The 14,225-nt window shown below is 37.8% G+C and overlaps 1 protein-coding gene across 6 annotated transcripts in view; it reads right to left on the reverse strand.

Moving 5' to 3' along the window:
- PTK2 (protein tyrosine kinase 2) overlaps nucleotides 1–14,225 on the reverse strand; it is a 188,618-nt gene that overhangs the window by 139,742 nt on the left and 34,651 nt on the right. For 3 of the 6 annotated variants that reach the window (XM_072925050.1, XM_072925056.1, XM_072925054.1), the window contains exon 3: nucleotides 8,040–8,066. The exons of 1 other annotated variant lie outside the window; for it this stretch is intronic. The gene's annotated coding sequence lies outside the window, so the exon portion shown is untranslated. 2 more of the 6 variants (XM_072925051.1, XM_072925053.1) reach the window with 2 other exon arrangements.

Here is a 14,225-nt window from a genome sequence, read left to right on the forward strand (position 1 = left end):
ATCTATCTCAAGTGTAATTCCAGCCCATTAATGGAAGCACAGGCATTTAATGGCCCTCTTCTGTTATCCTGACCCTTTTTCAGAGTAAAGTCCTGAGGAAAATGTACTTTCTACAAGAACAGACTTTGTTGGTGTTAAATTTGACCCCTCCATATGAAAACCTGAAGAACATCAGCTTTATACCTGACAAAAGGATTTTTGCAGTTTTTCATATTTAAATTAGTGATCCCCAGGGAAAAGGCCTGCAAGACACACCACGGCTATCATAAGGTGATGGGATATTTTCTTAAATATGTTATTTTAAATATTAAATTTAATATTTTCTTCTGAATATAAAAAAGGGAAGAGGGGGAGCCATAGGTATCAATTTTTGTTCTTATTTCCTTTTCCCAGTCTTTGCTGCGCAAACAAAGCCAGAACAAACAAGTTACGAGGCAAGGACACGAGAGTGTTCAAACTATACATTAAGGATGTAAAAATAAACCAAAGGAAAGATCATATAATCCTTTCTTTATGGTCATTTTAGCCATAACTTAGAACAAAACAGTTGATTAAAGTTCACCAAGCAATGTTTTTCCTCTTGGTTCACTGTAGTCAGTGATGTTCCTCTTCAAACAAGCTCGTGTGTATTTTGGGAGAAGATCCCAAGCCACTCCCAGCCCAGGTCTTGCAGAACAAAACACACACTAATAACTAACATTTTGTAGAAGCCAACTACACAAGATCCAGCTTGATATTCAGATTCTTTCTTTCAGTCACAGTGTTATCCCCACCATTCCTTTACTCCATAGCTGTTGCTGTGAAGACCCTGAGTAGTAACACACTCCAACACTGCAGCAAGGGGTTACAGAAATTCACAGAAGCTGCAGTTCCTGAATAAAAACAGTGAATGCATCATGAGCATCAGCAAAACAGACTAAAGAACACATATTTAGGAACCATGATTATTGGACTCTTCAGTTTGCCAAATTTCATCTTATCCTTAAGCAATTCTGCACCAGAACAAGACACTTTCAGTGAGTGCCACTGAAGGTTTTGTGCTGTAAATGAGCAGCAGAAGCTCATTCCCAGTATCCTGATGCCCTGATTATAGCACACTGCTCTCCATGTGTGAGGCTGGCTCTGTTCTTGGATTTGTTTTTTCTCCTGTAAAAGAAGATAGATGAATTCTCCAATCACTCTTAGCAGATACACATCCTCTTCCATGCCTTTACAAAAACTTTTATGAACAAGAAAAACCTGCTAGGACAAAAGTAAAAAATGATCCTGAAACTCCTAACCACTTATCAAAAACCCTTTAAAAACCCTTTTAAAATGTGCAATCACCCAATGTCCCATTTTTGTAACTTTGAAAGAGTCCAGACAAAATTTAAATTCAGATCTCCAAGTACATCATTAGAATAACCCTTGCCAACATCCCTCCAGCTGTTTCTGCACAACCATCACCAGCCAATTTGCCAGCAAGAACATCCATGTGGCTGTACAGAGTGCAAAGAACTTTCCTCACTTAAGGAATGTCTCAGCTGAGTGTGAACTGCCAGGTCCTGCATATCCACCCATACTTAATGGCACAGAACCCACAAGGAACCATTTTTGCTCTCCATTCCTTTGACACCAAAACAGGTAAACATCTTCTCAGAGTACATAAGCATCCTGTTCCAAGTAAAACATTACTACAAGTTATTTATTTTTTGACAGCATGTAGTACAGAGCTCTAAGTTCCGCTGCAATTCCTCTGATATTGTACCAAGAAAAATCTGTAGTTCAGATTCAATAGTTTCTGTCCAAGGTGTCCCTTCCCCCCCCACAAAAAAAATAAACCCTGAAGAATTTTCAAGGTTATCTTCTTTTATATTTTGTCCAAAAGCTCTGTAACTTGCCCCCCCCCCTTTTTTTTGTGTGTGTGTTTATGTTTTAAAGAAGAATGCCAACTGTTAGTATGTTTAAAATAAAGTCCTGAATGATCCCCATTCCTTCCACCCTTAACTACACAAGACAAATTAGCTACCTCTGAGATGGAAGACTGACAAATTTCTCCCTGGTAAACCTGGCTGAGGACTGTCACCAGGTGCCCTCATGACAATGAGGCTCAAGTTTCTTGTCCATCCTCAACGAGAAAACAAATATTATCTTATTATTTCTAAAACTTTCCAAACTAGGAATAAAATCACATACACTATCTAAAAGAAGAGTATTTGCAGCTGACTTCATTCAAAGGTGAACTGCATAACTGTAAATCAGGATATTTCAAGTGGAGCGGCCACAACTTTTTCTGCCACTTGCAAAAAGAAGTAGAACAATTTTCCCTAGGAAAAGTATCCTTATACCTCCAAACAGCATAATTCCTAAAGATGTCGTTTGCAGTAGCAATTTCTAAGGAAGCAGATAAAAAAATTCCAATTTGTTCTAAATGAGAAAATAATTAAAACAAAGAAAAATATCTTAGATACTATACATTTGAGTATTATATTTGGATATGATGCACCCTTGATTGCTGGAATTCTTCCTCTTTGAGATGACTGCCCAGGAAGAAGGCAAGAACAATCCTCACAGCAGGGTGGATGTCTCCAAAACCATGGGAGCCAGAACTACAGGAAATGATAGGGGAATGTGCTGAACTGATGATATTTTTTTGTTTATTTTAAAGTGTCAGACTTTATTGATCCAGCTTGTTAAGATTCATAAAGGCATGGGACAGAAGACTTGAAGGACCTTTCATGTCATCAAATCTTACTCCCTGTTTCCTTATGCAATCATGTCATAGTCCCATTAATTACCCAATATATCAAATTTCACTTTCTTTGAGCATAAAATCAGTCTAGAGCAGATACCAGGGATGCCACATCATTCCCAGTAAAATTGGCTTATGTCCTGATTTTTTTTTTAATACATACTCTCAATTCTCTATTTTGAAACTTCCTTTTTTCTACCCCCTCTTCTCCTTTTTCCTCTATCCCCATACCCAATTCCAGAAAAACAATGTTCTGCAGCCAGGGCAAGTTTCTTAACTATAAATCATTTCACGGGCTGCCCTGGCAAATGGGGGAGGTTCCTGACAGCTGGAAGAAAACAAATGCAACTTGAAGAGGGGAGGGACAAAGTGATGGAAGTAACAACACTGGAAGCCATTTCTAAACAAATGAGAACAATAAGGTGATTAGAAATAGCAAGGATTTATGAAAGGGAAAACATGCCTGATCAACCTAATGAACTCCTTTGATTAAAATACAAGCTTGGCAGATGAAGATTTGTCATTTCTCTTAACTTCAGCAAGACTTTCAACACTGTCTCCCATGACAGCACCATAATAGACAAACTGATGAAGTTATGGACTGAATAAATGTACAGATGGCCTGGAAACTGTCTGGACTGTCAGGCTCAAATTTCTAAAGAAAAAACACTACAATTTAGCTAACTTGCAGTTTCTTAAGGTGTTTAATATATCTCATCACCTCAGTATTACTACCAGGTAAAATGTTTTTCTTACTGAATCATGCTGTTGCTCTTGCCCTGTGTGGGCAGTTAGTTATAAAATACAGATGGGAATGCAGGGAAGAGGGTAGTGCCATAAGCACAGCCAAAATAAGCCAAGAAAGTTTCACTGGAAAGGTTGGCAAATACACAGATTTCATGTCAAGGTCTAAGCTGTCACATCCCCAAGTTTTCAACACAAAAACATGAGACACTTGACAGTCATAGTTTAAAAGTATAAATACATTGCTTTTCCTAATATCAGAGGTATATAACAATGGGAAAATGCATTTTATGAGGTATAGATGATTAACCTTTTAAAACTACTCAAAAAATTCATAGGAAGATTTCATGCACAAATAACAAGAGAAACGTCTTCCAAGTGACATTTAAGCTTTGTCAGCAATAACCTCATCCAGTAGTAATAGCAGTTTCATGATAGGGAATTTGGAAATCTAGCAATAACACTGCCTGGCTGGTAGTGAAAAGAATTCAAGCTACTGGCCATACCTGCATCAAAAGAAAAGTCCCCTCACATTTTCAGAGCTGTACAAGGCATGCAGGCAGCTATTCTAACTTGACAGCACTAGTATTTCATAAACTGTTTTCAGTCCCATATTCATCACACAAAATCATTACAACCCAAGCCATTACAAAACTAAATTTACTGTTGCTTAAAAAACAGAATTTTTTGTAACATTTGCAAAGATTCCTAGAAAAAAAAATCCTGATTTTCAAAGGGATTACTGAAAGCACAGCTTTTAGAGAAGAATTACAGTTTTCCTTGTAAAATCCCTTCAGCACCATGCTAGGTATTCTAAAGTGGGAGAACTGTGCAGTCATAGTGCAGCTTGTATTTAATTCTTACTTAAAACTGAAGTGACAAATCAAAAAAACACTATTTTGTACTTTTTTTACTTCTGCCTACACAGTTGGTTACCTTTCCCCCCCTTTAAGCAGGGATATTAACAACCGTTCTCTGCTCATGCTACTGAGTTTATTCTCAGCTGCATGAATAATCGTTGCATAATTTATTACCCTCTGTAATACATGTGAACATTTATTTTAAGAGTTCTGCATAACCTCAATTCTGTCAATTCTTGCCTACTGCAACTCTGGCAATACCTCAACTGATTTTTAATTTTCTGTCTTTTAACATCATAGGCAGAACCCAACCCTTGGGGGGTTTTGAAATTCTGGTTGTTGTGTTTAAGTTCATCACACAGGCAGGTGTAGGTTTAGGGTAAGGAAGATCTTTTGCACTGCACAACATTAAACATCTCCTGCCCAGTGGGTAAGAGGAAGGGGAAGCAGGAGGTTGTTCCAAGGCTGTGGAAAGTGCCAGGAGGTGAATCTGATTTCCTTAAGTGGATCATGAGCAGGCCCTGTGTAAGCAACAAGGCCAAACACACCAACAGACTGAATGAGGACATGCCTTTAATTCAGAAACATCTTTAGGTTGAGCTGAAATTGTGTAACTTTTTTCTTTTTTCTTTTTTTTTTGTCCTAAATGAGGACTTGAAAGTAAAAATAGTTACAAAACCATTTAATATTTCAAGATAACAATGACAGTGTGCAAATGGTGCTTACCTAAATCGCACCTTGTATAGCAAAAAGTGAACACAAACCCATCAGACTTAAAATATGCTGCACATCTAAAATAAGACCTAGGCAAAAGATGTGTATTTCCTATTAATTTTTCAATACTTTATATTAGGAGTCAGCAAGGTTTGATTTGATTCACCAGATATTATCTGGAGGAGTCATCAAGAACAAACAACTGTACCTGTGATTCAATTCTGGCATAATGTTTTCTTGAATTTTAAACCAAAAATACAGTATATGCTTGTTTTTTATATTTGTCTTTATTTCCTCTAGTTCTTTGGTAGAGTTTTTTGCTTCCTTACGATTTCTCCATTCTGGTAATGAAGAAATATTTTCACTGCAGGATCAGGAATAAAGGACCAGCTTTTAGGAAGAGTCACCTACATCACACAGATGCTAGAGCTGTTTTAAATTCAGAGTGAGACAAAATCCAGGAGGGATTGCTTTTAGTCCCAACAGTGTCAACAGAGAAGTTTAACTGCATTTACCAAAGGAAATCAGTCTTTCATGCCCCTAGGCATGCTGTGAACACACTTGTGTTGCAAGAGAACTTCATTTATAGACACAAGAACTGTGTTCTCTACCCACCTTCAAAATTACATTTAGCAAATTGTTCTCAAAACTCCTCCTGGTTGGCATTCCAAAAATGCTCTGTGCTCATCTCCATAGCCTCAATTACAAGGCAGTAAAAACCCAAGTTACCCATGAACTTCAAAGCAGTGATACAGATTAATTCAGGGTAACTCTCATGAGTAATGATTTAACTAAGAACCTCATCAACTAATGCATTCTCCAGCACAGAAACAATCCTTCCTTACAAGGTTTTGCTATGAAATAAGTGTTCTGGATGACCTTAATATACCACTGCCTATATCAAATTTATGTATAATCCAACCTCAAACAAGACACTACAATAAAGACACCACCTGAAGTAGTATCCTTACTGCTAAATCTTCAAACACTGCAAAAGCCCCCATCACCATATGATGATGAAAATTTAGAGCACTAAAACCAGGTGGCAAAAGTGAGAACATTTCTAGTGACATCTATTGTTCACTGCTGAAAGTGGCACTCAGGTGAAAAAAGTTCTTTAAAACTCTAAATAAGAAAATACCATTATTTATTGCAAAGATAAGTTTTGATGATTAGAACTTCCCATCTGAATGCAGAACCTCATGTTTATTCAATTATATCTTTTACTCAGGCTGCTTTTTCAGTTTATCAAATTTCTTTGAATTTTAATCACATCATCCAGTGTGCTCAAAAGTCTTTCTGTGTTGGTGTTACTGGCAGATAAAGACAAATCAAGTTCATTTTCATGGTCATTAATAAAAACAGTGTAATACCACAGAACCTCTGTGAGACTCCAGCCTTCCTTCTGACAATATTTAAAGCATGTTTTTAAAAGAAGTTTCCTTAGTTTCCTTACCAGGAGGTACTGCCAGATCTCTGCTACAGGTAAGCCATGGTGTGTAGTTTTTATATCCTCTCTAAAGTGCTCTTGCCATGCCATGGGAAAAGCTCATCCTTTGAAAATCCTGGGAAAACTTCTACGCTCTATCAGTACTTGCAAGACACAATTAAGGAGTATAGCTAGGACACTCCCACACACAGACTCAAATTGAAAAGAATAATCTCACTGTGACTCAGATTCACACCAGACAAACTCTTCAAGTCCCAAATATAAACTCAGAAAAAGTTCTATCACACATCCTTGTCCTAGAAGCTGCAGAATAAAACCTGACAACAATCCTTACCTTCCTGTCAGTCTGACCTAAACACTAGGTATTTATTTTTCCAATATTTTCCATAAGTGCCTGCTTTACAACCACTCGCAGCACTCAAAATAATTTTAAAGATGCATCCTGGAAAGACAACTTCCTCATTTAAGCTTCTCTTCGCTGCTTCAAGAAAACATGATTTTTTTTTCCAGAAGAGCTGCTCTGAAGTTCTTGTGGTAAAAACTACAGCATATCAGCTATCAAGCTTTTAACTGAAATTGCCATTTGATTCCAAGAGAAAAGAGCAGCTACCTTCACATCAGGTGTTAATATCAGCAAGAACAAATGAACGAATGGATACATAAGCAAAACCACTAAGGCAGAGGGGCAAGAATAAAAGGCAGCAGGCCTAACAGCAAATATCAAATCCCTTGATCAATCAGGAGTAAAAGTGTACTTCAGTCAGGATTCCAGAATTCACACTGCAAACAGGGAACAGATGGACAAATTCTACCTGCCATGGAACAGGAGACATCCTCACTCTGAGCTCTGCATCACATCTCCAGCCCACAGCACAAATGATGCATGAATTTTAAAACTTTGTTAAAGGCCAAATGTAACAAACAATAAACAAAAAAAGCTATTTTAAAAAATCAGATCAGCAGGGTTGGGTTTTTTGGTGGAGTCCATGTTTTTGGGGGGTTTTGTTGTCTATTTTTAGGTTTAGGGGTTTTAAATTTTTAAACACCATTGATAGAAGAGTCCAATAGAGCAGCTCAGACAAGTCACCTGTGACTCCAACCAAGTGAACACCTTCCCTACTATGACCTGGGCAGATTCCTTCTACCCATAAACCCCCAAGCCCATTTCCTTGCACTCTGCCCCTCTGAACCACCAGAAATACCATTTGTGGCTGCTCCTAATCCACTCCCCTGCCAGCTGTATCCCACGTTCTGCTCAGTTGCTTTAAGCATTAACTATCTCACACACATATTTAACAACTGCCTATAAATACACCTCAGTTACCTCCTCCCCTTGTCAAAATACACCATTTAAATGGAAAAAAAATCTGTACCTCAACAGGTTTTGTTTTGACCTCGGATCCCCACATGACTAAGTACCATGACAGTGCCAGTAAGAACCGATATTCTGATTATATAAAAGAATGACTGTATTGTAAGCAGGTCCTTAAAAGCTGCCTGCTGTCACATCAAGACATAACTGAAAAAAAAGAGAACTTACCTGCTGGCAAGGGAAGTCTTGAAATATCTGTAACAATAAAGAAAAACATTTAGAAACAGAAGAAAAAAATAGCTCTACAACTGCATTGACCTCATCATTTTTCTGCAAGGCCATACTTGTTTACTAAAGCACATTATCTGAAGCAATTTGCTGGCTGCTATGAATGCCACATGCAAATCAAAAGCACGTTCCTTGTCTCACCCTGTTCATTAACAGGATTATGCTTTGCTCACCTAACTGAAGGACAAAGATTATACTGAAGGCAATGAGTGTAATTACTGCAGCAGAATACAGGTCACTACACACAAATGAAGTGTTACATGTAAAATTCACCATCATCACCTACAGAATTTCAGAGCTCAAAGTGTCAGGGATAGTCTTTGCAAATGAAGAGGATTCTAAAGAATGTTTTCTTTATCCTTAACTCTTTAGAGAAGAAGTAGCCAAGCTTGCAAGCAGATAACACAGCAGATAAGCATAGAACACAAGAAATAATATTAAAAGAAAAGACACTGATTTTTGTCACCAATGCACATTAGGGGCAGCTGCTGAACATTTTTATAGTGAATGCAAAGGCTGTCTTGAGCTGCAAACAATGACCCCACTGTCTCAGAGTCTAAATAGAACATACAAAAAATATACACTAAAAAAATAGACATTATATTAAACTGTAAGTCATTATATTGTTCCTGCCTACTTTTCTGTTGTCATCTCAGTACACTTCATCATGACTGGGACCTGAGGTGCCCATCAGAATTCAGAACAGAAACTAGAACCAACAAAGAACTAGAAAGAAAGAATTACTCAAGTCTGTAAGGACATGGCCTGGGGACACACATCACAGGGTTAATGAAAACTGAAATAAATACAAATTGTTGGAAGGGGTGGGTGAGAAAGGGGAACCAGTAAAATAAGTGAGAGAAAAACTGAACAGAACCTAAGAAAAGGGTCTGCACAGTTATTTGGTTAAAGGAAACAGCAAAGTTGAATAATAAATTGTCACACTGGGTACAAAATCCACATGGAAACTGAACTTTAACCACAGGTGCAGCAGCTTAAACAGATGCAGAGATTACTGGGGCAGATGGTCACTGCTTTGCTACCTATTAGAAGAAATAATGAGGTTTAATAAATTTATTTGCCCTGCTCTCACCAACAGATTGTTACAATTCATGTCTGTGCCCAGAAAACATGATGAAACTTGAATAACAAAGAGAATTACACCTAAAATGTAAAGGCTGCCTATGAAAAATTTCAAATATTAATTGCACTACTTTAAGGAGAAGATGAAACAGCAACACAGAAAGTTGAAATGCACTTAAAGCGGGAAATCAAAGGCAAACAGGACACCACAAAACACTCAGAGAAAATACTGAATGCTTTAGTCTGGTAGAACACAATATTTAAAAATATAGTAAATTGCATTTAAAAGATGCTCATCATGCTGTCTGCTTAGGAACAAAACCATCTTACATGTACGATATGCCCTGAGACAGGTGATGCAGCCAAGGAGACACAGGAATTGCAGGAAGAAAAAAACTCAACAGCTCCTGCACAGAATCCAAATCAGTACATGTGGAATGGAGCTTTCATCCATCAGAAAGAGATTTGCAATGACAATTAATTTGGAAAGTTACATGAAGATAAATGTTGCATCATTTTTTGTTTGTGTATGTTTAATCGTTTCCATGCTCTTTTTTTATGAAGTCACAGAAAAATTCCTGCTTGCCACTAGGCTATACAGTACAACTGCAGCCACATGAATAAAGCATTTAAAACTGTGGAATAGAAAATATCATTTTTGATTTTAATTTTTCTACAGTGACAGAAACGTATGTTTAAATTCAATTTTTAATTAACAACTACTGAAATGTTTAAGCTACTACAAACACTTTAAAGTGCATTAAAATATTTTAAATTTTGTGTACTGGGGATGTTTTATCACAGCATTTATTACTTTTGAAGCAGATTCTTTGGTTAAATGTGCCTACATAACAGATGTCAGAAAAATAATGACAAACATAACCCCCAGAAAAATATGTTATTACTGTTATAATATACACACAGGCAGAAAACAATCACTTATATCTCAGAATTTAAACAGGGAAAAGCTCTGCAGCTAAGACACACAAAGATTTTTAACTTCAAGAACGACCTGATCATATCCCAGTGTTTGTCCCTAACACCTGAGCTGCTGTTTCTGCTGTCACCTCTCCCTGCCAGTGCTCACACATGTGGATCCTGTTACTGCACCAGGGCCTTCCCAAATGGGGCACTGACACCATCAGCACTGCTGCTATATTTAAGTCAAACCCTGTGAAGATTTCTTACTTCCACGTTCCACTGCAGATTAGTCCCACAAGTGCATTAACTGAAGAGATGCTGCACCCCTGGGACAAGTTTACTGAACAGCTTCCTGCAACTGCACCTTCTTCTATTACAGTGTAGTGCAAGAGACTGTTTTCTACCATTAATTGACACACATTAGATCTAAAAACAAGCTGGACAGAAGAAATTGAAGCCTGAAGGTTGTATCAGTATACTGAAAAGTGCCTAAGTGCACTTAGCAGGTTACTTGTATGGTATTACTCAATTATTTCCATTAAGCACAAAGTCTTCTAATTTTAGCAAACACCAGCCACTACAGAAATGTCAATTCATAAATGAAATAAATATTTCACAATTTCAAAGATAACAGTAACAATTCCACTCCTTTGTGTATCCAGACACCACAACAGTAAGTGAAATGCTTATTACCTTCAGGCGTTCCTATAAGTGTGGAGTCATTTTAGGAACTTTCCTATCATTGAGTTTGCCCCATCTCTCCAGCTCACTCTCTTTTTTTCTGGCTTGAAGCCTCTTAGCTTTATTTGCAAATACAGTTTTTAATTTAAAATCTAACACTGAAAAAAGATGAGTGGATTCTAGCCACACTTTACAAACTTTCTTCACAGAGAGGTAAACTGAGAGAACACACTCAGGTAGCCACTCCAGGTTACATTTACAAACATGCCTCCCCTGCTGTGTAAAACTTCCCATTTCTGAAGCACACTGCAGCATTTCAAACTCTAGAGAGGAGAAATTCAACCAGCTGAGATTTGAAGAGGAAAAACTCTAAAGCTAGGGGTTTAATCTGGTTTGGGACTAAAACGAGAGGCTTGAGAGCATTCTGGAGAGCTGTCCTGTTGGGAAGGATTCCTTCACATCAGGGAGGCCTGGACTGACTTTTCTCCTTACAACTCAGTTCCTGAGTGCTTGGAGTGCTGTGACACAAACCACATTTACAGCAGCTGTACAACAGTACATTGTACAGCAGCTATACAATCTTACTTTTTTATCTGCTCCAAAGTAGTTCTTCAAAGGGAAATCTAAAATGAATCATATTTCAAGTGCTGCTGCTCCTACTGATCCTTTCAAGGGATCACTCATGTTCTGCATTTATATTCTTAAGTATCTCCCTGTGCTACTTGGCAGGGAGCAAACTGCCAGTTTGAACAGGCAGAAAGAAAAATTACTTTCACATCATATTCTTTATCATACCCAAACTTTTATATACTTTGTAAAGGCTAATCAGTTCTCAGAGAAAACTGATGTTATCCCATGTAGATATTGGAAGGATGGAGCAGATGGCCTCAAGAGCTCCTTTCCAAGAAAGGTTTCTGTAATATTGGACACAGATGATTGTAACAGACCATGAACAAGTTGAATTGACATTAGAGGTGCTAAAAAATAAGAAAGTTCCTCAGCCAAAGAAAATTTGCCAAGTAAATCAGTTATGTACATAAATTCACCAAAGAACAGAAAGGACAGTATTTTAAAGAAAGAATACTATTATTGCTTCTGTATGCACTGAGATGGTTTTGGGCACTACAGTTCTCAAAGAGACTTTGTGGATCCCAGCACCAATAGTTTTTTCTGATTTATCGACGCCCTGAGGACCAGATCTCTCAACCACTGGATTTGCTTTTATAAAACTGCATTTTACATTGCAGAGTTTCAATGAATGTTTTCTTAAAAATGGAGCTGCAACTTTAAATCTTCCTTCCAAGAGTAAAATCTAATCATCGAAATCAGGAATGTTTTGTGATTTCCTATTCCTGCCTCAAGGTAAAACAAGAACATGGCTCTGTGGACAACTCCAGAGGCTCAGACTCTGCCCCATCTGCAGCACTGATCTCTTTCCAGAGCTGTGGTAAGCAGCAGACCACAAGAAATTTAATCCTGTTCTCCCATAGCAAGAGCTGGCTGACTCCAGCCTAACAGCATTCCCCTAAAATTAATTCAGATATTCAATTCACAAACCAATCTCTCTTTCCAGGGAAGAGTGAAGACTCCCAGCACACAACCACAGCCTCCAAGAAGCCAAGCAGCACATGTCATTGGAGAGCAATCCTAGCAACTAAATCAAGAATATCACAGACTGAACATAAAATGCAATTTTCCTATTTAGCCAAAGTACCAAAATAATTTAGGAATACAGATGCATATTCAGCTTTTAGTCTTTTTGTGGCTGGTCCTGAAGGATGTTGTCTTAGAGGCTGGATCTAAACACCTGGAAGTCACCTTTCCTATATTCTCTGGCAGGCTAAAAAGGATGTCCCTCTGGTCTTTAATGAAATTAAGATCTCATCATCTATGTAAACGTATTTTTCTTTTCTTTATAGAGTAAATAGGTAAACACAAAACACAAGTTATCTTTTAAAAAATGTGCTTTGGAAAATTACATGTTTTGAAAAACTCAAGGATTTATCCATGACCATCTGATCTACTGAACAAAGACCTTGGAGACGCAATGAATTCATCCTGACAGCACACCTATTAAGGAAAAGCTATTAGAAAGTTTTACAGTATGATTAAAAGATTGTATAAACCACCAGTTGCATTGTTCCATATATGTATTTTTTCCCTTTATCATTAAAAGTGCATCTCATTTATAACCTATATCTGACCTACTTCTAATTTAGCAATATGCAGGACTGAATGTTAACAATCTTTTATTATATCATTTCACATTAAGGCAGTTTTTTAGGGCAATTTTCAATGCAACTCAATAAAATCTTTTCATTTCTAGCTATGTACAATGAGAGGCAGAAGTGCCTCACTGTAAAGGACCATTTTTCCTAAACATTCCGTTGTTCTTACAAGTCTTTAAACGCTCCAACTGTTTTGGCTTTCAGTAGCAGCCCCAATTTGCAAACACCAATACCTGACACAGTATTCAAATGTCAATCATAACAGCACTAAAACCACCATTTGCTTATTCAGATCAGAGTTTTTCCCCCCTATTGACATATTTATTGCATTTGCCTTAGGCACAGCAGCAGCTGAGTATCCAGCTTAGCTGCAAATCTTCTGGGGAGAGATGGAGGGGGGACAGTTATAGGACAGACACCTCCACCCACTAAACCTGGCAGCAGTTCTTTTGCGCTTTAGCCAGATCAGAAGAAATTCAGCATTACAAAACCACACATCTTCTGTTTACAGCCCTGCTTCACAGGAGATCCACATTGTACTAGAGTCCCTTACTATCTTGGCTTAAATCTTTGCTTCAGCTGTAAGTATCAGCAGTAATGATTTAATGCTCTCATTTCTGTCTGCTGAAAAGGTTAACGAGCAAGCAGCCGACAATGAACCGCTGTGACACCCTGCAACGTGCACAGCCTGTGCTGTGCTTTTGAGAAGTTCTCTTTAACCACTCAGTAATTCTAAGGCAAGCTGCTGCCTCTGAAACACAAAAGGCACACAAAATTTAGCAAGGAAAAATGAGAGGGCCAACTGAAATACTGCAAGAAGACGAAGAGTTTTTTTCAGATTAAGTGTTTGGTTGATAAAACAGGTACAAGGACATCTGTGGTGTGATGATCACCACATCAGACATACCTCAAGTGGCTTTAAATATGCAAAAGCTTAGTGGTATTACACCAGTACAAGTAGCAGCTGATTCATCCCACACCTTGGGAACACCTTCAGTTCATATCTACTTCCATAATTTCTCCATTTGTTGGCAGTTCACTGTCACATTCCTCTCACTCTTCTGTATGTACCTGCTTTCCTCTTCCTATTTGAAAACAAAATCGGTATTGAATCTCCTTAGCTTATAGCATCTTCAGAAAAAAAAAAATAATCATTCAACAGTTTCAAATCTCAACTACTCCTTTAAAATCACTCTGCTTATGCTTCTTAAAT

Source organism: Taeniopygia guttata, chromosome 2, assembly GCF_048771995.1.
Source record: "Taeniopygia guttata chromosome 2, bTaeGut7.mat, whole genome shotgun sequence".
Lineage (NCBI taxonomy): Eukaryota > Metazoa > Chordata > Aves > Passeriformes > Estrildidae > Taeniopygia > Taeniopygia guttata.